Below are 25,405 nucleotides of genomic sequence, written 5' to 3' on the forward strand. Positions count from 1 at the left end.
GCTTTATTAAAGTTGATGGGAATATAAGAAATTTAAAAATATTTTCTACTTGTAATTTTCTATTAATATATTTTCTAAGGGGCAAAGGAAAAAAAAGTGACAAATCCTCTGTGACCATAAACTCCAAATAGTTTTATTTATTGATTTAGCTTCCAAAATGTTGAACACAAAACCTCATTTTTTTATCCACTCTTTAAGGACCTTATCACTTATGTTTCAAGAGATACCAAAGTAATCCACATTTGTGTAAAACTAGGTCATAGAAAATGAAGCAGCTAAAAAAACCATACTGTCCTATTTTGTCTGCATTAAATTTTATCAAAATGGTTCTTATTTTTCCACAGTAAATAAGAGTAGTTTATTGTTCTTGTAAATAAAATTATGTAGCTGATTTTGTATGTAAAAATCTAATTTCATTAATAATATCAAAATTGTTAAAAAATTATCTACTATGATCTTAATGGGCAGATTTAAGGATGTTATTTAAAATAAAATTACCTTGTGGTTTCTGTTAAATTTTATGATACTTTGATGCTTCCATTATTTTATTTACTTGTTAGGATTAATTGATGCATATATTATATGTAATGTATTTACATTTTAAAATTCTTATTCTGAACATTTTTAAAGCACTTTATTTTTTTTTTACACAAAGATAGTTCCATAGTCCTCTGTCTTTCATTCCTTTAAGGTTTGTCATTAACGAAACATTTCACCTTAGAAAAAAAGCATTTTCAATTAGCTAGATTTCAGCAAACCTGTGGCTAAACTCTTACCCGCTATTCCCTACTATTGCACATAGCAGAGATATTTAAATAGTGTATTCATGTGCTCTATCTCTAGACCATGTGTTTTTGAAACACATGGTCAAAAGAAACCTACTTCTGGCCATCAGAAAGATTCAGTGAAGGTTGTGTATCTTACCAAAATCACAGTGTATTTTATGAAAAGATCTTAATGCCCTAATGCTAAATTAGAACAATAAATGTTGGAGTTGCTTAACCTGAGTATAGCACCACCTTGAACTTTTCGGAGATTGTACTTTAATCAGACCATAAAGCACTAAGAATGAGGTCAAAGTGCAAAAGTGATCTGAAGTATAGTGTACCTGTAAATTAAGAAAGAATGGTTCATTCCTTCATCAGAAATTCCACTTGACCCATGGCCAGATAGGTATCCTGTAACTAATTTTTATGAATTTGGTAGGGGGTGGGACGATGAAAGATTTGCTTGCTTTGACTAATACCAGTTAGTCTTTTGCACCAGTGTATATGGGAGATTAAATAAAAACATTTATAAACTCTGGGATGTACATTTTCCACAAATCTGGCAGCACTATTAAAGTAGCTGTTAAAATGATCTGCAGATTCACACAAGTTACTCCATCATGAAGTCCACACTAGGCAAACAAACAAATTAGAACCCAGGACTCCATAGCAATCAGAGAAGAAGGAAATATAAGGAATCCAAATTGGAAAGGAAGAAGTAAAATTGTCACTGCAAGAATTCTCATTGTGGCTTAGCAGTAATGAAACTAATTAGTGTCCATGAAGATGCAGGTTTGATCCCTGGCCTCAACTCAGTGGGTTAAGGATCTGTTGTTGCCATGAGCTGTGGTGTAGGTTGCAGATGTGGCTTCAATCTGGTGTGTCTGTGGCTGTGGTATAGGCTGGCAGCTGTAGGTCTGATCCAACCCCAAGCCTAGGAACTTCCATATGCTGCAGTTATAACCATAAAAATCAGAAAAAAAATTGTCACTGCAGATGGCATGATACCATAGAAAATCCTGAAGATGCCACCAATACACTACCAGAGCTCATTAATAGATTTGGTGAAGTCTCAGGATACAAAATCAAGATACAGAAATCTGTTGCATTTCTATACGCTAATAATGAAATATTAAAGAGAAATTAAGGAAACTATCCCATTTGCCATCACATGAAAAAGAATAAAATACCAAGGAATAAACCTACCTAAGGAGGCAAAAGACCAACTATAAGACACTAATGAAAGAAATTGAGGATGACACAAACAGAAGGAAAGTTATATTCTTGAATTGGAAGAATTAATATTGTTAAAATGATCCTACTATTCAAGGAAATCTATGGATTCAATGCAACCCCTATCAAATTACCAATGGCATTTTTCACAGAACTGGAACAAAAAAAATTAAAATTTTTATGGAAACAAAAAGATCCCAAATAGCCAAAACAATCTAGAGCAAGAAGAAAACAGCTGGAGGAATTACACTCCCTGACTTCAGACTACACTATAAAACTATAGTAGTCAAAAATGTATGGTACTGGCACAAAAACATAGATCAACAGAAGAAGATAGAGCCCAGAAATAAACCAATGCACTTATGGTCAATCTACAAAAAAGGAGGGAAGAATATGCAATGGAGAAAAGACAGTCTCTTCAATACATGGTGCTGGGAAAACTGGAAGACTACTTGTAAGAGGATGAAATTAGAACATTATGTAATACCATATATACAAAAATAAGATTGATTAAACACCTAAATATAAGACGACATTATAAAACTCCAAGACAGGCGTTCCTGTCATGGCACAGTGGAAACCAATCCAACTAGGAACCATGAGTTTGCGGGTCCCATCACTGGCCTTGATCAGTGGGTTAAGAATCTGGTGTTGCTGTGAGCTGTGGTGTGTCTCAGATGGCGGCTCGGCCCTGAGTTGCTGTGGCTGTGGTGTAGGCTGGCAGCTGTATCTCTGATTGGACCCCTAGCCTGGGAACCTCCATGTGCTGTGGGTGGGGCCCTAAAAAGCAAAATAAATAAAATTCCAAGATGAAAACATAGGCAGAACACTCTGACATACATCACAACAGTATGTTTTGGATCTATCTCCTAAAGTAATGGAAACAAAACAAAAATTGGAGCCAAATAAAATTAAAAGACTACACAGCAAAAGAAACCATAAACAATTTGACAACTTACAGGATGAGAGAAAATATGTGCCAATGATGTGACCAATACGGGCTTAATTTCCAAAATACATAGTTTATAGAGGTCAATATTTAAAAAAATCAAAAAATGGGCAGAGAATCTAAGTAGACATTTCTCCATAAAAGACATACAAATGGCCAGTAGGCACATGAAAAAATGTTCAACATCACCAATTAGGAGTTCCCGTCATGGCTCAGTGGTTAACGAACCCAACTTGTAACCATGAGGTTGCAGGTTCAATCCCTGGCCTCTTTCAGTGAGTTAAGGGTCTGGCGTTGCCATGAGCTGTGGTGTAGGTTGCAAATGCAGTATGGATTCCACATTGCTGTGGCTGTGGCGTAGGCTGGCCACAGCTCTAATTAAACCCCTAGCCTGGGAACCTCCCTCCATATGACACGGGTGCAGCCCTCAAAAGACACACACAAAAAAATCACTAATTATTAGAGAAATGCAAATGAAAACTACAATGAGGTATCACCTCATACCAGTCAGAATGACCATCATTAAAATGACTGCAAATAATAAATGCTGCAGAGGGTATGGAGAAAAAGAAATACTCTTACATTGTTGGTGGGAATATAGATTGGCACAGCCACTGTGGAGAACATTCTGGGAATTCCTTAAACTGAAAATAAGAGTTACCATATGATCTAGCAATCCCACTCCTGGGCATTTATCTGGAAAAAACAAAAACGAATTCATACAGATACATGCACACCAATGTTCATAGCAGCACTATTTACAATAGCCAAGACATGGAAACAATCTAAACTTCCATCCACAGATGAATGGATAAAGACATAGTATATACACACACGATGAAATATTACTCAGACATGAAAAGGAATGAAAACTGCCATTTCCATCAACATGAAGACACCTAGAAATTATCATATGAAGTCAGAGAAAGACACACATGCGATCACTTATATGTGGAATCTTAAAAAAAATGGTGTAAGGGAACTTATTTCCAAACAAATAGAAAACAAAGGGGGGAAGGGGAGATGGGGATAAATTTGTAAATTCGGATTAACAGATGCTACTATATAGGAAATAAACAAGGACCTTCTGTATAGCACAGGGTACTATATATACTCAATATCTTGTAATAACCTATAATAGAAAAGAATTTGAAAATATATATATATATACATGTATATGTGTGGGTATAACTAAATCACTGCTGTACACCTGAAACATTTTAAATCAGCTATATTTCTTATAAAAATAATTTTAAGAAAAAACTAGAACCCAGGACAGACTTCTTCCAAACCCTCTCAGCAAGAAATCTTGACTTTTGGGCCTTCAGAAACAGTGTTACTTCCATTTACATCATACAGAAAAGGAAGGAACGACTACTTAAATTTTTTTAAGTTCCCATGTTGTGTTTAATCTGTTTTTCCAGGCTTGCCTCTATTTGCACCTCTGTTCCTCTTCAATGATTAGTAAGACTTAACCTGGATCTGTGCTTGAAGAGCAAGAAGGAAGGGATTATTATGGGGTGTGATGGAAGAAAGGGAAGGCATGGTGTAGGCCCACAGCGGCAGCTCAAATTGGACCCCTAGCCTTGGAACCTCTCCAAGCCACGGGTGTGGCCATAAAAAGAAAACAAAAAACAAAAAAAAAATAGTGCTCTCTGGGATGCTAATTAAGATCTTTTGTGAGCTTAATGAAGCTTTGGTGGAGGAGTTTGAGGAGGGAGCAGGAATCTAGAGGTTGGATCATTCAGTGTAGATAACCCTCTCAGGAAGCACAGGAGTAATAAAGAGGGTGGTAGCTCCATAGCTAGAAGGGGACATAGGCAGCCTTCTATCTCCTAGACTCTAGGAGAAAGGAGAAGATTAATGTCTATCTCTGGTGTCACGAGGATTAAAACCTATCACTAATTGAATGTACTTGTGTCCTTTCACTGAATCAATTTGTTGCTGCTAATCACCCATGTTTCATTTTCATAATATCTTCATCATCAAAGTCAGGTGAATAACAAAGTATAGAATTGATTGGCTTTTTATTTCCCTAGCTTAATTTTTTGGTTGTACATAACTGAGTGTGGCCTCAGAAAATATTAACATATCATTACTCTGGCACTTAGAACAAGGACAGTTCAAGTTTGGTCTGGGGATAAATGAAGTTAAGGCAGAACATTTCCTTCCTCACCCATCTTTGCAAACTGAAGAAACAGCCTCAAATAGAGAGTTTTGGATCAAATGCCACTTACTTTATAAATCAATTTGACCCACTAAGAATTCCTGTTGTGGAATAGTTCATTAAAGTTTTCTTTTGATCCAACTCTTGAAATATCTAGCCACTTTGCAAGTTTTGACTTAAGATTTCAAAAAACTAAGTCTGTGCTTAAATGAAGTCATATAGCTTGGCATGACATAACAATTGTTGGCAGCTCATAGGGAAATAGGCAGCAGCAGGCAATGTCAAGTCCACAGGGCAGGTGCAGGAAGCAGGTAACTACTTTGAGCTAGTCAAATCCAGACTCAAAGTTTGAAAATTTCCCAGGAAGGCAGTGATAGAGGCCACAACCCACTGCTCATCTCTCAAACTACCAAAAGCTCTGCAGGTGAGAACATTGGGCCTCATCTCTTTCCAGATACTAGCAGAAAAGTTCTGTAGTTTGGTCATTTCTAACCTATAAGAAGGATTCTGATAGTCACTGAATAACAAAACAAAAACCAGATTAATGAAGGAAACAGAAAACACATCACTCTTTATATAATTTTAAAAATTTAAATATGTACTTCATTCAGCCTAGGCAGTGGAAATTTTTTGAGTGTATGTGAAAGTCTGGATGTGCACTTTTATTTTAAACTTTTCGGAGATTATCCAGACATTTCAAGCACTAATTCTGGCAGGATTTCCCTTTAAGGATGTCCTGCAGAGAATTCCTTACTCATAATTTTAAGTAAGAATTGACAAGAAGTGCTTGGAGTCAGCTATGTGCACGTCATAAGACTTGGAGGAAATCCACACACCCTCCTATTTTCTTCCACTATGTTAAAGAAAAGCTGAAGGGAGGGACCCTCAGATAGTTTTGGTGGCCTATTCTGTTCACTTGGAGTTGACATACGGATGTGTTGGAACGGAAAATAAATCATCATATATTCCCCTTTCATACTGTTTAAATAACTGGAAGAAGGAGCTTTAAGAAAAAGTAAGTTTTGTTTTTTTTTTTCCTTAATGTGTGTGTGTATGTTTAATGTGGTTTTGAGGCTTCTTTTAAGTATGAGGTGTTCTTATAAACTTTCTAGTGACTGCTTAAAAGAAACTTTCTAGTTACTTGCTTTTACTTTTGAAGTTTCTTAGAAATTCAGTTATCAAAATTATATGCTGTCTTTCAGATTTCTCATTTCGATACCATGTGTGAAGGCAACACAGTTGCCAGATAACTCTTAGGAGTTGCCCATGAGTTATGAAAATTGTCTTTATAGTTGGAGGCATATTCGTTGTATTCATAAAAAAATCTCAATTCTGGGATTTTATTTGGCTTAATTTATTTGAATGACTAATTTTATCACTAAGGATATTTTAGGGATGGATTTATATATCCAGAGAATAGCTAAAAGTTATTTACAGATTTTAAGTGACTTTGTGAGATTCCTGCTATTAAGAAACAAAAAAACAAAAAACCCAATCTGCCTACTTTCCATAAACCGGCATAAAGACAATTCCTAATCTCAGGCTTTCTAAGATTGATTTAAAATGTCTTTGTATCTGGCCCACACAGGAATATAATATACTACATGAAATCTAGAGCATTACTTCCTAAAACTGTGATAGCCTTACATAGGCAAGAGTATCTTTCCTGTATGTTTTTATGCTTTTTCCCTCACTATTTTAATCAGACCCTCTTAGGTGTCTGTCATCCATTTGAAAACCAAATGTAACTCCTCAGCTTGTCAATTTGGGTTTTGGAAATGTGAGAAATAAAAAAGTCATTAGTAAAATGTGTAATTCTAATAAATAAAATATAAGAAATTCTTCAAGTCATTTAAGCCATCATTTTACCTTCACAGTACTATTGTGTATAAATTCCAGGAATTTCATTAATAACATATACGGATTAAGCTTTAACACAAATGTTGCAAACACATTTATCACACAAGATATTTCTTAACATGTTGTTATGGTATATGCCTAAAGCCATAATCCAAATTGCTTAGTGGGGAAGATAAACTCAGATGTTTGTTTTCTGCACTTGTTTTATTTATTCCCATGTGTTATCATTAGTTTCCAATTCTGGGACTGTTCTACCTAAACAAGAGCAGCAGAATTGTGTTTTAATGTAACATCACTTAGCTACAAGTGTACCTCTAATTTTTATTATACTTACCAACAACATTCTAAGTGAAGGTGAATTAATTTGGGTTCCTTTGGCAAGCCTAGCAACTTTCTACTATAATGTTGAAAATAAAATGTTTATCTAGAACACACTGGAGAAGCTTTGATTTGTCTGTTTACATTTTCAGTCTAAGAAATATGATCTCTTTAGAACTGAAAACCAAATACTTGGGTTCACATGGGAAGTTCTGAGCCAGATGTCAGCTAAACAACAGTGCATTTCTATGTTCTTGTAATTTTCTTTTTCCTGATTATTATCATTCTTCGTGGTTACCTTTTAGTAACCTGTAGCTCCCTGGAGGGAGCTATGAAAAGAAGGAGGAGGAGGAGGAAGAGGGCTTCTTTCTGCCAAAATGATCAGATTGAGTGTTTATTTCTCTCCACATTATACCACTTTGGGATCCCAGATTCCCTAAAGAATCAGACAAAAATCAGTGGGTCTTTTTTTTTTTTTTAGGGAAAAAAAAAAAAAAAAAAAAGCCCATTGCAAGTAGATTTTTCAATGACTTTTCAGGTTGAAAGATTTTTTAATATATTTTAATATATTTTTAATATATTTTTTATTTTTTCCTTTATAGCTGGTTTACAGTGCTAGACTTTTGAAGCCTGTCTTTGCATATTCTTGGGGGATTCTGATGCCATAAACCTCAGCATCAGACATACCTTGGGGTTGTCAGTGTCCCCAAATCTCTAAAAGGCCTAAGGCGCAAGTATGCCTACACTTGTCTCTTTCAACTGTCCTAACCTGAGGATAAGTAAGGTCAAGGCAAGGCTTTTAACTGAAGGTGAACTTTAAGAGTTCATTTACAAAGCAGTTACGTAGTTAATTCATGGCCATTCTTGCTCTGGGCAGTGTGTCCAAGGAAATAAAAGTGGAAGATTCAAGTAGCAGAATAGTTGCTTTTGTGGAGAGTAAGGTTTAGAAGAGAAAGGTGATAGGATTAAGCCTCTAGAGGCCCCAGAATGTGAAACAGGCAAACTTGGTTGGATCTTTGCATTTCTCTGTCCATTCTCCTGAATCCCCAAAGTAACCTACTGGTAGCTTCCCAACATAAAAGGGAAGAATCTAAACTAGTGCCTATTATCTCATACCCTCTGCTTCAGGGATCATGGCCTTTAATCTTTCCTTCTTTATTTGACTCTATTTCAAATAAACTATATTTGAAAAAAAATTTAAAGATAATGACCTTTAAAATTTTTGTTTCTAGAGAAGGCATTTGTTTTATATCAGTTAAAATGAATGTTTTTATTCTTTGAATGAATTCTGTATTCTCTCTTAGGAAATGAAGTTTCTTCTCAATTCATATGCATGTTATTACAAATATCTGAGAGGTTTAAATTCAAGTGCTTGCCACAATACAGATTCCAGTACTATATTCCATCAGCATTTAAACATGCTCAAATTTCCCATCTGGAAAAGCTTCTCCTTCATTACTGAGATCCACAAGTTACCCTCATATCTCAGCTTTGTAAGTTCATCTCATGAAGGTACTATCTACACTCTGGTAAGAATCTCCTCTTTCTTAGCCCCCACTTCTCAGTCTATACCTGTCTGGCTTTGGTCCTCATCAGTTTCCTCAGCTCTCCCTGAAGTGATCAATCACTAGTGCATTGCTAAATCCAGCAGAACTTCCTCATTCTATCTTCTTAGTGTCTCAGAAGCATTTGATTCTCCAGTTTCCCATCTTGAAACACACTGTACCCAAGGTTTCCATGACATCAAGCTCCTGGTTTTCCTCTCACCTCTAAGACATCTATTCTCAGTTTCATAGATTTCTCTTCTTCTCTCCTATATCCTAGATGCTTTTCTCTTTCTGAGCAATTTCATTGCTTCTCTTACCACCTACTCTGTATGCTTATGAATCCAAAATCTTCATCTCTAAAAAGGGTATCTTTTCTGAGCTATAAACCTCTATATCCAACTGGCTGCTGAGTACAGGGCAGCCCAGAATAGGCTCAGGCCACAGGCAATAATACAACTGGGGAAGAGGGAGGCATCATGTGCAAGCCGGGTAAACATTCTGACACAGAATCTGCCCTAGGATTCCTTCACAAATGCCCAAGTAATTTTTATGATTTCTCTGCCATGTCTCTTTGGCCCTAGATGCATAGGTCTACTTGGCTTTCTTACAATCCTCTAAAGCCTCATTTTTTTTTTTTGGTTAATCTATAGTGGCATTTTTCATTTGTTTAATTAAAGTATAGTTGATTTACAATGTTGTGCCAATTTCTGCTGTACAGCAAAGTGAGCCAGTCATACATATATGTACATTCTTTTTCTCCTATTATACTGCATCATGTCCTATCACAAGAGATTGGATATAGTTCTCAGTTTTGTACAGTAGGAACTCATTGCTTATCCATTATAAATGTAATAGTTTGTATATAACAACCACAAACTCCCAGTCCATCCTACAACTCACCCACTTTGGTCAAACCTCTTGGTAATCTAAAAGTGAATTCATCATTTCTTTTTCCTACTTTCCATTCTACTTCCCCCAAGTATACTATTTTTTTCTCTTTTTTTTTTGTGGCTGTGCCCACCGCATACAGAAGTTCTCAGACCAGAAAGCAAACCCATGCTACAGCAATAACCAGAGGTACAGCAGTGACAACACCAGATCCTTAACCCACAGAGCCACCAGGGAACCACCCCCCAAATATACTCTTGTATAGAAAATGACACCATGATGCAACCAGCTGCTCAAGCCAGAAAGGGGATGAACTAACTCTACCTCTCCCTCAATTCATATACCCAAAGAATCTCCAAATTCTGTCAGTGCTTCTCTCCTTTGTCATTACTATCACTCTATTTCAAGCTACCATCTTCTTTTATTTGGTGAACAGTAGCCCTTTCATGGCTCTCCTTGCCCCCAGAGCTGCCCTCTTCTGCTGCATTTTCCATCCTGAAGCCAGAGTGATTAACCTAAAACTACTGGCCTAAAACCAGACTTGATTTTGTCAATCTCTTACTTTAAACCCTTTCCTGACTGTGCATTGGCCTTAGGGTAATGCTGAGGTTCCTTCTCAAGGTTATAGGGAAGCAATAGAATTTAGTGAATTACAGAAGATGTCCTCAAACTTTAAGGTACTCAGGAACCACATCTGAGTCTTTGTTAAAACATGGATTCTGGTTCTGTAGCTCTGGGTTTGTGCCTGCCTTTTTGCATTTCTAACAAGCTCCAATACTGGTCCATGGGCTACATTTTTTATGCCAGTTGGCTGGAGCTCAGGTCTCAGTTTTATTACTCACTAGGTTTGGAAACTTAGAGGTGTCACTTAGCCTCTGTGTGTGTCATTTTTCTTGTATATGAAATCGAGATCATGATAGTATAACTCTTTTTTAGTTTTGTAATGAGAAATACATGTGTTATATTAAAATTACTTGCAAGAGTGCCTGGCACAGAATAGGTGTTAACTGCAAATAGTTGTTATTATTATTAATCAAGACCCCGAATGATTTAGCCTCTACATTCTTCTCCAAAACAATTTTTACTATGTCATTTACATGTATGTGCGCACGTGTGTGCATGCGCGCACACACACACACACACACACACATGCACAAACGTGTGTACACTCCACTGCTCCATCACAGCAAATGAGCTTCAGTGAATTAAGAACTAAGCAAATGCCTCTTTTTTAAAGTTCTGCATACACACCTAACTCATCCTAATTGCCCTCAGGTTCTTCCTTCTCTGGAAGGAACTTACAGACCCTCCATCGAAATCTATGTTTGGTGCCATTTCTGCACATTCTCATGCTATCAATGTGCCCTCTTGGGCTCACATTATAATCTCATTTATTTATCTGTACCTCCATAAGACTATTTGCTCTATTAAAGCAGGGGACTGTGGCAATTATCCTTGAATTTCTAGCATCCCACACATGTTTACTTATTTCAGGTTATCAGTAAGAAAGAATTCATTTTATAGACACATTTCCAAAAACCTATAAGGTGAGACATGGAGATAGGGAACAGAAAGCTTTAAGATCTGGTTTGAAAAAAAGGAAATACTGGATATAATAGAATGAGCTTCTTTCCAAATGCTACCTCTGGGTTGGACCGTTAACCCACTGGAAAGAAAAAAAATGTTTTAAATTCATTAAATAAATATGCAAGACTAGAAAGTAAATGCAAGAGCAATAGTGTGATACAAAGAAGAGAGTCAAAACTTTGAAGTCTGGTCCAGTTGAGTTCTCTGTGAACTCACACAAATTAGTTTGCCTCACTATCTGAAAGTTGGAATCAAAATACTCACCTTGCAGAGTTTTGTATTAGAGTAATGCCAACAGTATTCATTTTTATTTTTATCTCTTCTCAAGTTCTGCTCTTATAATTCTGTTGCCTCTGGGCCTTAAACCCATCTTAGTTGTTTGTTGGCAAAGCTTTGAGATATTCCTTTGCTTATTCATTTTGCCAGAGTGGTATAATCAATGGATCCTTATATATCAATAAATTACTTTGATATATCAGATTCTCCCCTCATGTTATTTAAGAATACACTTTGGAGTTTTATTTTCAGTTTAATTGCAATTATGGCACGCATTGAAGATGGTAAGGAAATGGGCTTCTGAGGTTCTTGTTTTCCAGTTTGATTCTGTTCCCTTTAATGATCCTTTCTTTACATTTAATGATTCCTACTGTTGATAAGACTATTTAAGTAACATGTCATAATCATGTAACTCCTAATATGTTCTAAAAGACGGTTCATAGTTGTTCTGCTCAAGGTATCAAACTATTTATCATTTTTTGAGAGAGCCAAAAAATACATACAGGTATTTCATTCACTCACATATTCACTCATTCATTTATCAAGTAGATCAAGTCAGTAGAGTATCTACAGAAACATTCATTACAGTGTTCAACCGCTTATACCATGAGTCTCTGCACCATGAATGACCATTTCATGGGTCTCCTTTGAACAAGGAGTTGCCTATCACAAATTTTGACCAAAGAATTCTCAGTATAGAAATAAAAATGGTTTGACTTTGCACAGTATTTTTTCTTCATAAAATGTGGCACCTCTTTCGCAGATTCATGAGTATTATTTGCATCAGGAAAAAACAAAAAACAAAAAACAACCTGACACCAAGCTGTCATACCCCCTAAATGAAGTAAGGTTTTTTTTTTTTGTCTGTTTGTTTGTTTTTTTGGTACCCCTGTGGGATATGAAATTCCCGGGCTGGGAATCAGATTGAAGCCACAGCTGCAGCAAGGCTGGATCTCTCATGCACTGTGTGGGGCTGGGGATAAAACTTGTGTCCCGGCACTCCCAAGACACCGCCAATTCCTGGGCACTATAGCAGGAACGCTAAGATTTTTAAATGATTTCTGGTCTTGTAATTACATTCATTCTATTAATTTGTTCTCTTGAAGATTTCTACAGTTTACTATCACAGAAGATTCTCATTTCTGAGAATTTTTTTGTTTTTGAAAAACTGAATGACTGTTCTCTAATTTTGTTGAATATTTTATTTTTCCTTATCAGAGTGATACATTATGCATTATTTAGAAAGTACTTTTAAAAATCTTTAAAAATCCATAATGGAGTCAACATTTGAGCATATTTTGTTCTAAACTAGTTTCTACTCTTTAAAAAAAAAAGTATTTATGGGGTTAAGATCATTCAGATTTTTTAATCCATACTATTTTTTTCATTTAATGGAATATCAGAAGCTTTTGAGCATGTCATTGAGTAATTTTCCAAACACCATGTTAATGATTTCTAGTGTTATTTTAAAAGTCATTTAGTAGATAATTTATATTCTTTTAAGCATGGATAAATTGGGAGGAAGGGATTAACACATACACACTACTATACATAACATAGATAACTTAATAAGGACCTACTGTGCAGCACAGGGAGGTCTACTCAGTGTTCTGTAATAACTTATATGGGAAATAAAGGATGGCTGTATATATAACTGACTCGCTTTGCTGTAAACCTGAAAATAATACAACACTGCAACTCAACTATACCCCAATAAAAGTTTAAAAAACTACTCCACTCTGATGTAATAGTTCAAAAATAACCACAGACTGTATGTAAATGAAAGGGTAAGGCTATGTTCAATAAAATTTTATAGACACTGAAATTTGAATGCCATATAATCTCACATACAAAAAAAATTTATCCCTTTTGGAATTTTTTTTTTGATCATTTAAAATATAAATGTATTTTTAGGTCTCAAGCCACACCAACACAGGTTGTGGCTAGATTTTGGTTCTTGGGCTACAGCTGCCAACCTCCACACTGCAGCCTGGTTCCAAGAACCCTGTCTTCATCAGATTTGAGAAAGTTCTGTGAACACAGGAATATGTATATATTCTTAAGAAGAGGTAAATAACTTTCACTAAGTGCTAAAAAAATTCTCAAGATAAAAATGTTTAAGAATTATTGTTCTACTCCTAGGCATCTACACTGTTCATTCATTCAGAAATATGTATTAGTGTCAGTGCCTGTCCTAGCCTCTGAAAATTCAGTAGTGAACAAAATAAAAGAATGTATATATATGTATAACCGGGTCACTTTGCTGTACAGCAGAAAGTGACAGAATATTGTAAATCAACCATAATACAAAAAGTTTTTTTGAGGCTGTGTTAGTTCAGTTTCATTTTTATTAGGAAAGAAAATGATCAAAGAGAAAATTATTGCAATATGAAATAATTACTGTTCTAGATAACATACATGATAAACACTTTGTAAACCACAAATTAATATTAAAATACCTATTAGTACTTCCCTTTTGATACTTTTTGCTTAGAAACCAAATGATCTGAAAAAATTGATTAATAAAAATAAATGTATGCCATTTTCAGAATTCCACCTGAGAAACTGAAACTCAAAATCCAAAATATAACTATCACCTAAGGAGAAAATAGATAACAATTAAATTACCAAAATAACAATTAAATTACCAAACACATTTTAAAAAAGAATTAATGGTTACTCTGATCAAAGAAATGAGAATATTGTTTTGGTTTTTTTTTTTTTTTTTTTTTTTTTTGACTGAGACAAGAGCTTAGAAATGACACTATTCATTCCCTCATTTTGTTACTGTTAACTTTAAACTACAAAGCTAGCATAATCAGAGAATCCTAATTTACCATCCTGGTTAATAAAAACTAATGTATATATTATTCTTTTTTTTTCTTCCCTCCTGCCACATACACATAAACACACAGTACAGTAAACACTTAGGAATAAAAACCCCTTTACTGTAATGTATGTGTGGATTTGCAAGTCCCAGTTAATCGTGTATCTCTCCTTTCAAGAGTTCCAAGACAAATGTGAAATAGACAATTGATTCATACATGAATCAATTTATTACTTTATTTATTTTTTATTTTTTTGCTTTATAGGTCCGCACCTGCAGCATATGGAGGTTCCCAGTCTTGGGGTCGAATCGGAGCTATAGTCACTGGCCTACACCATAGCCGCAGCAACGTTAGATCCAAGCCACATCTGTGACCTACACCACAGCTCACGGCAATACCGGATCCTTAACCCACTGAGTGAGGTCAGGGATTGAACCTGCGTCCTCATGGATGCTAGTCAGATTGGTTAACTGCTGAGCCACGACAGGAACTCCCTGATTTTATTATTTTTTAAATTTGATTTTATTGAAGTGTAGTTAATTTACAGTGCTGTGTTCAGGTGTACAACAAAGTGAATCAGTCATGCATATAAATATGTCTATTCTTTTTTTCCATATAGGTTATTACAAACTACTGAGTAGATTTTCCCTTGCTATGCAATAGGTTCTCATTAATCATCTATTTTATACAGTGGTGTTATTTCCAGCCTCCCAATTCTTCCCTCCCCCCAATGGTTTTACCTGTGATAACCATAATATTGATTTTGGAGTCTGTGAGTTTGTTTGTTAACTAAGTTCCTTTGCATCATTTTTTATTAGATTCCACCTATAAGTGACAGTCTATGACATTTGTCTTTGTCTGACTTACCTAATATGATAATCTCTGATGCAGCCACTATGGAGGACAGTATGGAAGTTCCTTAAAAAAATCTTAAATATGGAACTACCATATAATCCAGCAATCCCACTTCTGGGCTTAGAACTAGAGAAAAGTCAATTTTATTATTGTTAAAGCTAGGTTGGAAAACAAACCTTTGTCAGAGACTGCCCCTCCCAGCCTGAATGAGCTATTTGCAGTGGGGTAGACAAGTGGGACTCAGAGGGGGGCTCCTTGGCAGGTCAGGATGGGGCTCAATGGGCTCCCTCCATGGGGGAGGGCAGAACTTAGGCCTGTGCACTGGCAAATCCTACCTGGTGAGGGGGAGGGAACTGGTGGACACTCGATGGGGTCCCTTTGTCCAGATACTTCTCAGTTCAATCACTCCCCAGGTAGGACAGAATCACTGAGCCCGGAAGGAACATTTTACCCCCAACACTTTCAACAGGGAAGAATTCCTTTCCACAACCAGTGTAGAAACTTGAGGGAAATGAGAGGTTCTCTCCTATGTATTTTTAATTAAAAAAAAAAAAAAAAACCTGCTTTTTTGTATAAGTTTAATTTAATTCTATATAAATTTAAATCATCAGTGTGAATTGTCAAAATGCCAAGTAAGAGAAATTTCTAGTTGATGGCATATGTCCCAGGCCTGCTTTTAACTGCATGGTCTTCCATTGGCCAAGAAGAGAACAGTGGACTAAATATATTCATAGAAATGTGTAGCTGAGTTTTTAAAGCTCTGACATGTAAAAATATTTCATTTCATAAGTCACCTTTCTACTATGTAAGTATGGACAAAACGCCCTCCTTCAGGTGTGAGCCCCAGGCAGCCCTAGGCAAGCCCTCAGGCCTAGTCCACACCCCCATGAGCTGCTTACCCACCTCCACCAACTGTGTGAAGTTGCCTCTGATCTTCATCACCTTTTCTTAGAGAGCAGCTTTTATTCCTTTTTCAAGCTACATCTCTAGAAGAAGCATTACCTGACCTTTTCTAGAAATGCCCTAAAATTTCCAGGGCATCCTGTGCCTACCATTTCCAGATGGCCTCTCTTCTTCTGTCCTCTCTCTCTCTCATCCACAGTATCTAGCAAGCACCTAGCACGCGCTGATGATATGTGAGATACCAGTTAGTTTGGTAGTGACATAGCATCTGGCCTGCCTGAAGCTTACTGCTGAGCAAGAAAGATGATTAACCAGGGCTATAGTGGAGAGTGTGTGCCGAAGAAAGAAGAGCCAGGAGGCCTCTGATCCAGGGCCCTAATCTGGTGGAAGAGGGATGGAGTAAAGAATTATTTGTGAGTCTCTCCCATGCCAGAATGGAAGCTTTTCTCAGGGAGAGGCCTGGTTTTCCCCTCACTGCCAAGCACCGTGTTTGGCCCTCAAGAGATCTTTGTGACACCCGTAGCTTTAAATTCACTATGTTTGGAGTGTCCTTTGATGTTGCTGGGTTTAAAACTGAAAGAACCAGGTCAAGGCGGATGTCAGATTTTGAAAGGTCTGAAATGTTGTGCTAAAGAGCCTGGGCTAGGAAGGTGACAGAAAATAGTCTGGTTCAAAGACAGTCATTTAAAGACTATGTTTCTGCTTCTATTTATAAAACTAGAGAGAAGTGGCTGTTTGGCTCTAAACCTTTAAGATTCTATGGCCAAACAACTGAATTATCTTTGGTCATTCATTTGTGCCAGGCTCTGCTTTAGGTGCCAGAGACGCAGCCCTGAGCAATGGAGGAAATGTCTCTGCTCCTGCTGTATGGCAGGTTGACATGCCTTAAAAACTCACGCATGGAGGGAGGCCTGGGGCGAAGGTGAAAACAGCACTACACAGAACCAATACTTGGCAACTAATACTGAGAACATTTGGTTTCCAAAGGAATGATAACAGATTTTTTCCCCCTGTACTTTATACACAGAATTAGCATAAACAACCCGAGATCCACATGTGTTTCTAAAGCTGTAAGCCCACAGCTGCTGAGAGAAGGCTGTGAATCCTTTGGCTCCGATCGTTTTCCTTTGACAGATGCTGAGAACCAACTTTGGTTAAATCTCTGAGACTGAGAACAGATAAAAAAATCAAAACAAGTTTTATAACTTGCCATACAACTGTTTCAGTGGCCACTCCTTCATCACCAAAAAGTTTTGAAACTGTCAGGATAGTAGCTTGTAATTATTGATTAGTGCTATCAATGAAGCACAGAATATGGCTCTGCTTCATATCTTTTTAAATCATATTCCAGCAGGAAGAAGATTATTTTTCTTCAGGCATAAATATTGGAAAAACTAGCTCATATCAACTTCCATCTCCTCTTCAATCCCGACCCATACACAGTCTTCACAATGAACATACACACACACCACACAGGCACACACACCGCTGCCTCATTTTTTAGGTGAGGATCCAGAAAATAAAGCCAAATGTGCTTTTGGCCCTTTCTTCCAACTCCACAGTAAACCAATAGTAACTATAATAAACATAAACCAATAGAAATTGAGTTGCCTTGAATGTTGGAGGGGACGAGTACTCGCTTTTGAGGATAAGGGTTGGTTTTGTAGGGCTAGTGGCAGCTGGGCCTCAGGCTTGGAATGAACTTTCATCTTCTTGCCTGTGAGTCTGTTATCTGGTCAGCAATGGGAAGCTGGAGTGCCAGATACAAATATAAAAAGGGCTTTCATCTTTTCTCTTTTTAAAAACATCACAGTGGGAGTTCCCATCACGGCTCAGTGGAAATGAACCTGACTAGCATCCATGAGGACACAGGTTTGATCCCTGCTCAGTGGGTTAAGGATCTGGTGTTGCCGTGAGCTGTGGTGTAGGTCTCAGACATGGATCCTGCATTGCTGTGGCTGTGGCTATGGCTGGCAGCTACAGCTATGATTCGGCCCCTACGCTGGGAACCTCCATATACCACAGGTGTGCCCCTAAACAGACAAAAAGGACCAAAAAAAAAAAAAAAAATCACAGGGTAACCGAAACTGTCCTTCCATACAAAATTTTTGCCTATTTACATATGAACACAGTCACAAAAAATGGCTTCTATTAGGAGCCAGGAAATCTGAATTCTGGCTGAGGCTTTTTTTTACTAACCTCTTTGTCAGCTTAACAATGTCTATCTGCCTTCCTGAACTTCAGTTGTTCGAGAGATGAGAGGAACAAACTGGAGAATTTCAAAAACTCCCTCTCAGCTCCTAGATTTAGAGGTTCTGTGAGAATGGGCTTGGATCAGAAACTTTTTTTTTTTTTAAATCAGGAAGGAAAAACACCAAAATGACTGCAGCACTAAGAGGTTCTCTCTAAATATCTTCTTGTATCTATAGTCAATTCCTTTTCCTGAGATTCTCTATAATTCTCCTCTTCTTTGTTTCCCCATACTTCATCTTTCCTTTTAATCTCTCTTCCTCTTCCTTGTCCTAATGGTTAGGATTTAATTATTTTAGTAAACTGTTAGAGAAAAGACTGGTTCTACAACTAAGGTAATGAGGAGTAGAAGCCAATTCTTTCTCCTTGAGAAAACGAGGTCGCACAGAGCAAAGCTGAGAAACAAATTGTGCAAAATTACCAAAATGGTAGTAAATGTAAGATTCTTTTAAATGGGTCACTGAACTAGCATCCAATTTTGGCCAATCTTAAAGAAAATCTCGTTTCTATTTAACAGTCTGGTTCTAAAGAGTTCATTCATTACAAACAAGTAATCTAGTCCAAAAAGAATCTGGTTAAAATTCATTGTGATTAACAACGTGGGTATTTTAAGTATTTACAAAATTTTATTTGGAAGATATATTTCATTTTTTCCTAATTTTTCTGGAAAGAAATACTAGTGTATGAATATCCTCTTTGGATTTCAGTTTCTATCCCTGTAAATGAGGAGCTAATACTGATCTGTCTCTAATAGTTCTCATGTTCTATGGTCAAGAGCAAGTGATTCAAGGGAAATAAGTTTAGTCTTTTGACTCATGTTAAGATTTCATTTAATTTTTAAAATAGGCCATACATACATTTGGTACAAAATTCAAAAGATGTAAAATGATATATAGAAGTGGAAAGTAAATCTCATTACTGCCCCTATCTATTCATCACTGTTTTTATGATGAAAAATGCCTAGGTATTTTTAAGTTATATGTTTTTTTTTCAATTATATGTTAAAGAGAAAGTAAGTTTGGTTTTAATAGGTACCAAATATTACAGTACTATTATAAATATTCTTAAAATTTTCTATCTACCATTACTTTAATTCCTGTATATCCTCAGCAAGATTTATTTTTGCATCACTCATAACTGTTTTTAAGGAGTTTTGATATGTATTATTTCATTTGCTCTTTATAAAGCACCATCTATGGGTATAATTTACAATATTCTGCCTCATAAGGCAGAACATAAATGTCAAGTTGCTTTGACATATATATATTTAGATGCTGTCAAAATGCCAAATGGGATGCTGGTAATGGAGTAATTTTATTAAGTGTTACTGCAACCTGTCCCAAAGGAAATCATGAAAATGATCAACTGAGAGTTACGAATTTGGAGAATGATTGGAAAGTGTATGCATATGACAAGAGGCACATATGCCTTAGGGCCAGTCCTCAGTGGCAGGCTGCTGAATTGTCCCCCACCCCCACACCAGTCTGTGAGGGGCCAAGGAGGGCTCCTGCTACAAGCTCAGTAGAAGTGTAAAGGCTGCAGGCACTACTGTTGTTGAAAACAGAATAAAAAATTCCAAAGAGATACCTACTCCACACCTGCATCCATCTACAAAACTGCTGGTAGATGTGCAAAGAGATAAGACCCCTGTTATCCTTAGACTCACCTATCAGTCCAGGTGAGAAGGAAGGGTATCAAATATTCTCCCTAGAAATCGAGGGAAGAATGCTTGCCTAGCATGCTTCTAGTCACTGGTCAATCACAATGATGCCTTCCAATAGAAGATTCAAGACTGAGGATGTTTCAGATTATTTTCTTGGTTTGGGCCATCATCACTTTTGATCAAATAGAAATCCTCTAAAAATTACCATATACGTTTTATCTGAGACATTTTAAAAGATCACTTAGTAAATACTGGGCACTGCCAGGCTGGAGTACAGAAATGAGTAAGACACAGTGGTTGCTCTAGGTGAGCTTACATTATAATCATAAGGAATACAAGAATCTCCCCTCCAAAATTTATGATAAGAGGGAGAATATAAAAATTATCTAAGAGAAACACAAAGGGCATTCATTGAATATATCATAATACAACTTATAAATGTAACTCCTGTACCAGTTATATGCCTTATAATATAAAACCATACACCTTAAAATTCAAAAATGTCTATTGCTTTAATCGAGGAGAAACAGTTTTTTGACAGACTCTCCTTCTTTTAGGGAGCCCAGAAATGGGCTCTTCTTTCATCATCGTGTTTCATGAATTTGAAGAAGGTCATAAAACAACAGAATCTGTAATTTACATTAATGCCAGGATACATGAAAGCCAATATATTACATGGTTAGATGGGTCTTATTCTCAGGAAGAGTTAATGGGATTGATTGTGAAATCTTATTTAGTTCTCGTAGTTGAATGACTCACAGTTCTTCCTAATTTAACTGGAGTTGTCATTTTAAGTCATTGATTTAGAAACTCTTTATAGGCTCTATTAGATAAAGAATACATCTATCATTTTATATTGACCACATTCCAAATATAGCACACTCTGTATTTCATCAGACGGTTTCTAATCCTATCTTTCGTCAAAATAGAAATGGGTTATTTCTCATACTTAAAAACACATTGATTGGAAAGAAAATCATAGAAAGGATTTTTTGCTTGATTCTTCTGTATTTTAAGGAGTGTGTACTTTTAGGTTTTCAAGATTACATGGGGTTAAGATGAATTAACTGAATGGTGATCATTGGAGAACTTGGTTCAGCTCTAAATTCCTCGGTTCAGCTCTAAATTCCTCGGTCTGTGGTTATTAACCTAATCTGCTCTCCAGCCTTTGTGTAAATTGAATATGTTTGTCATCTTCTTAAGGTGAATTAATTAAGGATAATGTTTTCTCATCACTAATTATGGAAGGAAATTAGAGTTTATTTTAAAATACCCTGGAAAATAAAATAGCTTATCTTGGTTTTACAGTGATCAAGTCACAATATCTTTATAAACACATGCTACTGAACTCAAAAATTGAAGGAAAAAAGGTACAAAAGATACTGTATTTCCTCTCTGATGGAGTGTATTCTGCTGGGCAATAGCACATTTTTCATCTGATCTTGCGCAGTCGCATACCCGGCCCTGTGAGGGTTATTTAGCTGACTAGCATGTATTAGAGATGCAGTTCTTCCACAGCAGACTTAGCTTCTCCAGTGGCAGATCACACTTCTTGCTAAATTAGCTTGCATTTGTCATTAGAAGGAAGCAGGTAGGAACCATGTTAAATCGATGAATCAATGGTGCTCTCTCCTCACTGCTGAGAAAATAGGTACTAGAGCTCAGATACTAATAGTAGTGAATGAGCATGATGAAGGAGATATTCAAAGAGAAAGGATGACCAACGAAACAAAGTAAAACCAAACAGACCAAAAAAACTAACACAATTACTACTCTCAAAGAATTCCATTGAGTACTTGTTGATGTTGACTTTTTCAAAAAGCATGGGGGGCGTGGAATTCTCTCTGATATGTATATTAGATCTGCAATGTCCCTGTAGACTCCATTTCTAGGAAATGAGATTGATTTGAGGGATTCATGCATAAGAAATACTTACCCTACCTCTACTCTGTGCTGACCCTATAGTAAATACATTTAGATCAATTACCTCTTTTAGTTCAGCCCTTGTATATACCAAACCCAGGCACTAAATGAGAACTTCGACAAGACCTTGAGAAGATCCTCAGGTGACCTAGGGACTGTATTTACTCTTTCAGAACATCTTTTACAGAAATAATAGCAAGTTTACAGGGAGTAGAAGGGATAGACAGCTTATGCCTACTGAAATGACAGTGGTTCTTTTGGGATAAAAATTGAGGCAAGCCCAAAGATGGATTAAAAGCAGGAAGTTGGTATCAGGATAGAGATCTGGATAACCTAGTTTCACTGTAAAAGGTGGTATTTTTATGTGTTTAATTTTTTCCTATATCCCAGTGAGAGAAAAAAAAAATCAAGGATGGTGTTAAGAGTCCTACTCTTTAAAAAATTTTGTAGCAAATATGATGTTTGATAAAATATGGCTATATATCACCATGAACTACATTTACCCCTCTTCCAGTAATAGCCACCATAATTACATGGTTCTGAACATCATCCCTCCAAGAAAATCATACGAAGCACTTTTTTTTTTCTTTGTTGGTATCCACAGAACAAACTAACCAGATGGAAAGCTCTCGTCAGCTGTTTTGCTTCATGGGAGAGTAGCTCACCAGCTCTCAGGAGAATTCCTATCTGACCTCTCTACACAAGACATTCAGCTTCCAACAAACTGGGCTTGTGAATATGTCCCTCGAGACTAATATCAAACATTCCACCACAAGACTATGATGCTTGTTTTAGGTTATTTTTGATTGATGGCCTGAAGTTATGGCTTTAGTTATTTTTAAAATTGTTTGTTGAGTTTTAAAAAGTAGTGTTTGAGGGATCAAGAAAATAGCCTCCTTCTTCAAAGTGGGAACTACAGTTATAATTTTACTTTTTCCATCAAGTCAAGTACACCTACAGTCCTGACTTTTTCACTCTAATCTCACTTGATCCTTGAGTGGGAGCGTAAGAAGCTGATAATGTTCTCATTTCATACTTGAGGAAAGTAAGTGCCGGAATGGTTAAATGATTTCTATAACAATGGGTAAGTTATATGCCAGTGCTAAACAAACCAGTGCAACAATCTATGGCCTCTGCTTTCTAACCCAATACTTTTCTCAATATGTCATGTCTTGGGCTATAAGCAGAAAACATATAAGGAAATACACACAGGTCTGCTCAACTCCATCCTCAGGACTAGGAAAAGAAACAAGGGAAAACCTAAAAGTAGAACTTTACTAGTTATTCTACTCCATGATATTTTAAAATCTGTGGATTTAAATTTTCTGTTGTAGAACATACACTTATTTTGTCTGACCTAGTTCACACAGACTATGGAAGATACGTATTTTTCATTATCTCATTTACCACCACCCAAATTTTGTCAAATTTAGTCAGTGAAATAACATGTTAGTGAAAGAGTACTTCAGCTAACATCATAGATCTCAGAAGACAATGACCTTGCAATTTTGGTAAAGTCACGATTTGTCTCCAAAAATCATATTCACAGATGGAAAAAGGCTGGTGCATCTTTTAACGGAAAATTGAAGTAACTGATCAAATAGTTCAAAACCGTTAATAGATGCTTACTGTGCCCAGAGTTTAGAATAAAATCCTTTAATAATGTCAACAGCTTGACTACCTTCTGCTATTTTGATATCTTCCTCAGCTGGTATTCAAGGGGCACTCCAGCTGCCTTCCTCAGGGAAACTGAAAGGACTCTCCTTGCCATAGACAGGCCCTTAGAGCTTCACCTTCTGTTCTCTAAACTTTATCACAGTCCTTGGACATATTTTCCACAGATATAATAGACATGAATTAATTCACTATTCAAGTAAACATATGCAAAGTCTTAAACTTTTAGAATCTTCCTTGCATATGTGTTTTCATTAGTCCTTGTCTTGGATTCCAAGCTCTTGGAGAACAGGAAGTTTTCTTTTTTACAAAAGTTTTATTGAAGTATAGTTTATTTACAACATTGTGATAGGCAACAGGAAGTTTCCCACTTATTTCTTTAGCCATAAAGCATGTTCTGAGGTCCTGCTATGCTCTGACCTGAGATAAACAGAAGTAACATCTTTACCCTTGAGGAGCTAAGTGAGAGAGAAGTACACAGCACAAAACAGTTGTTACTACATGTGACAAAAGGAAAACAGACTTATATGTGAACTACTGACAGAAACTTCTGTATCCTGAGAGATCTGAGAAAGATAGAGAAGAATTTTTTAACTGGTCCTTAATCTAGGAGGACAAAGTAGGTAGGTGACAAGGAGGAAGTCATTAGAGATAAAAGTTGTGTGAAGTTTCAAAGGCATAAAAGGACATAGTATACTTGAAGAATAGGGAGTCACGGGAAGTGTTTTAAAGCATAGGTGTGTGGTGTATGTATGAGGGCAGGGCTGGAAAAGGGATGGAGAGAGAATGAGAAAAGTAGCAAAGTGTCTCTATGCTAAGTAATGGAGTTTGGGCTTTATTTTATAGTCAAAGAGCTATTGGAGATTTTTCTCTAGGGAAGGGAGATGATCTCATGAATATGAGAAAGATATTTCTTGAGCATTGTGGAGGATGTTCTGGAACTACCAGGGAAATTGAGCTTATTTAGAGAACAGAAGTCACATAGCAGAAATGTGCTTGGTTCCACTCAATAGAATGAGAAATTTTTAATAATATCTTCAGTTCAAGATAAGCCACTATGGTCTGTCAGAGATAAAAGGAGGATCTAAACAAAGATTCAAGGCACGCTTCTAATAAATACATGTAAGGGCAGAGATGGAAGAGAGAATGATTGAAACAACTACCTTGGCAGAAGAGGTGGATTGTATACCACATGCTGTGGATGGTTTCTATACCTCCTTAGAGAGCATAGAGCCTTGTTGAATGAGGTTTCCCGAATGAATCTTGACTGGTGTCGGCCCCACCTACCCTCAGAGCAACAATTCAAATTAAAATCCTAAACGGGAAAAATCAGCACAGCTATATCCATTTAGGTATAGTTCAAATCAAGATTCCTCATCCACTTTCCGACACATTCAAGTCCGAAATATCAATCACACAAGTTTCAAAGACTTCAACATTTTCAACTAACATTGCCCAAGGGCATTTTAATATTCCTCATGCCATTTAGATTTAAGTTCTTTCCTAAAGAAAAGCAGAAACAAATCTACTTTACAGAGTCAATGAAAGAGCTGAACAGGCTATAGAACTGTCACACAGCACTTTTAGATGAACAGAGATGTATCTCTATAGGCTGAATGAAGCTACTTTGGATAGATGAAAATTCAGGCAGACAACCCAGCCAACTTTGAATTAAAGAACAGTTCACTTTTAGATATGTGCAAAAGTAGTGGTTGTG

At 36.5% G+C, this 25,405-nt stretch overlaps 1 protein-coding gene across 1 annotated transcript in view; it reads left to right on the forward strand.

The window, feature by feature from the left end:
• The first annotated feature begins 6,049 nt into the window (after positions 1-6,049).
• The window catches only part of FHL5 (four and a half LIM domains 5), a 46,177-nt gene continuing 26,821 nt past the window's right edge, over positions 6,050-25,405 (forward strand). Inside the window, 1 exon segment of the mRNA NM_001243314.1 lies at positions 6,050-6,131. The gene's annotated coding sequence lies outside the window, so the exon portion shown is untranslated.

Source organism: Sus scrofa, chromosome 1, assembly GCF_054392235.1.
Source record: "Sus scrofa isolate SSC_HxYL_T2T_F1_AM1 chromosome 1, Sscrofa_HxYL_maternal_Yorkshire_Landrace_v2.0, whole genome shotgun sequence".
NCBI lineage: Eukaryota > Metazoa > Chordata > Mammalia > Artiodactyla > Suidae > Sus > Sus scrofa.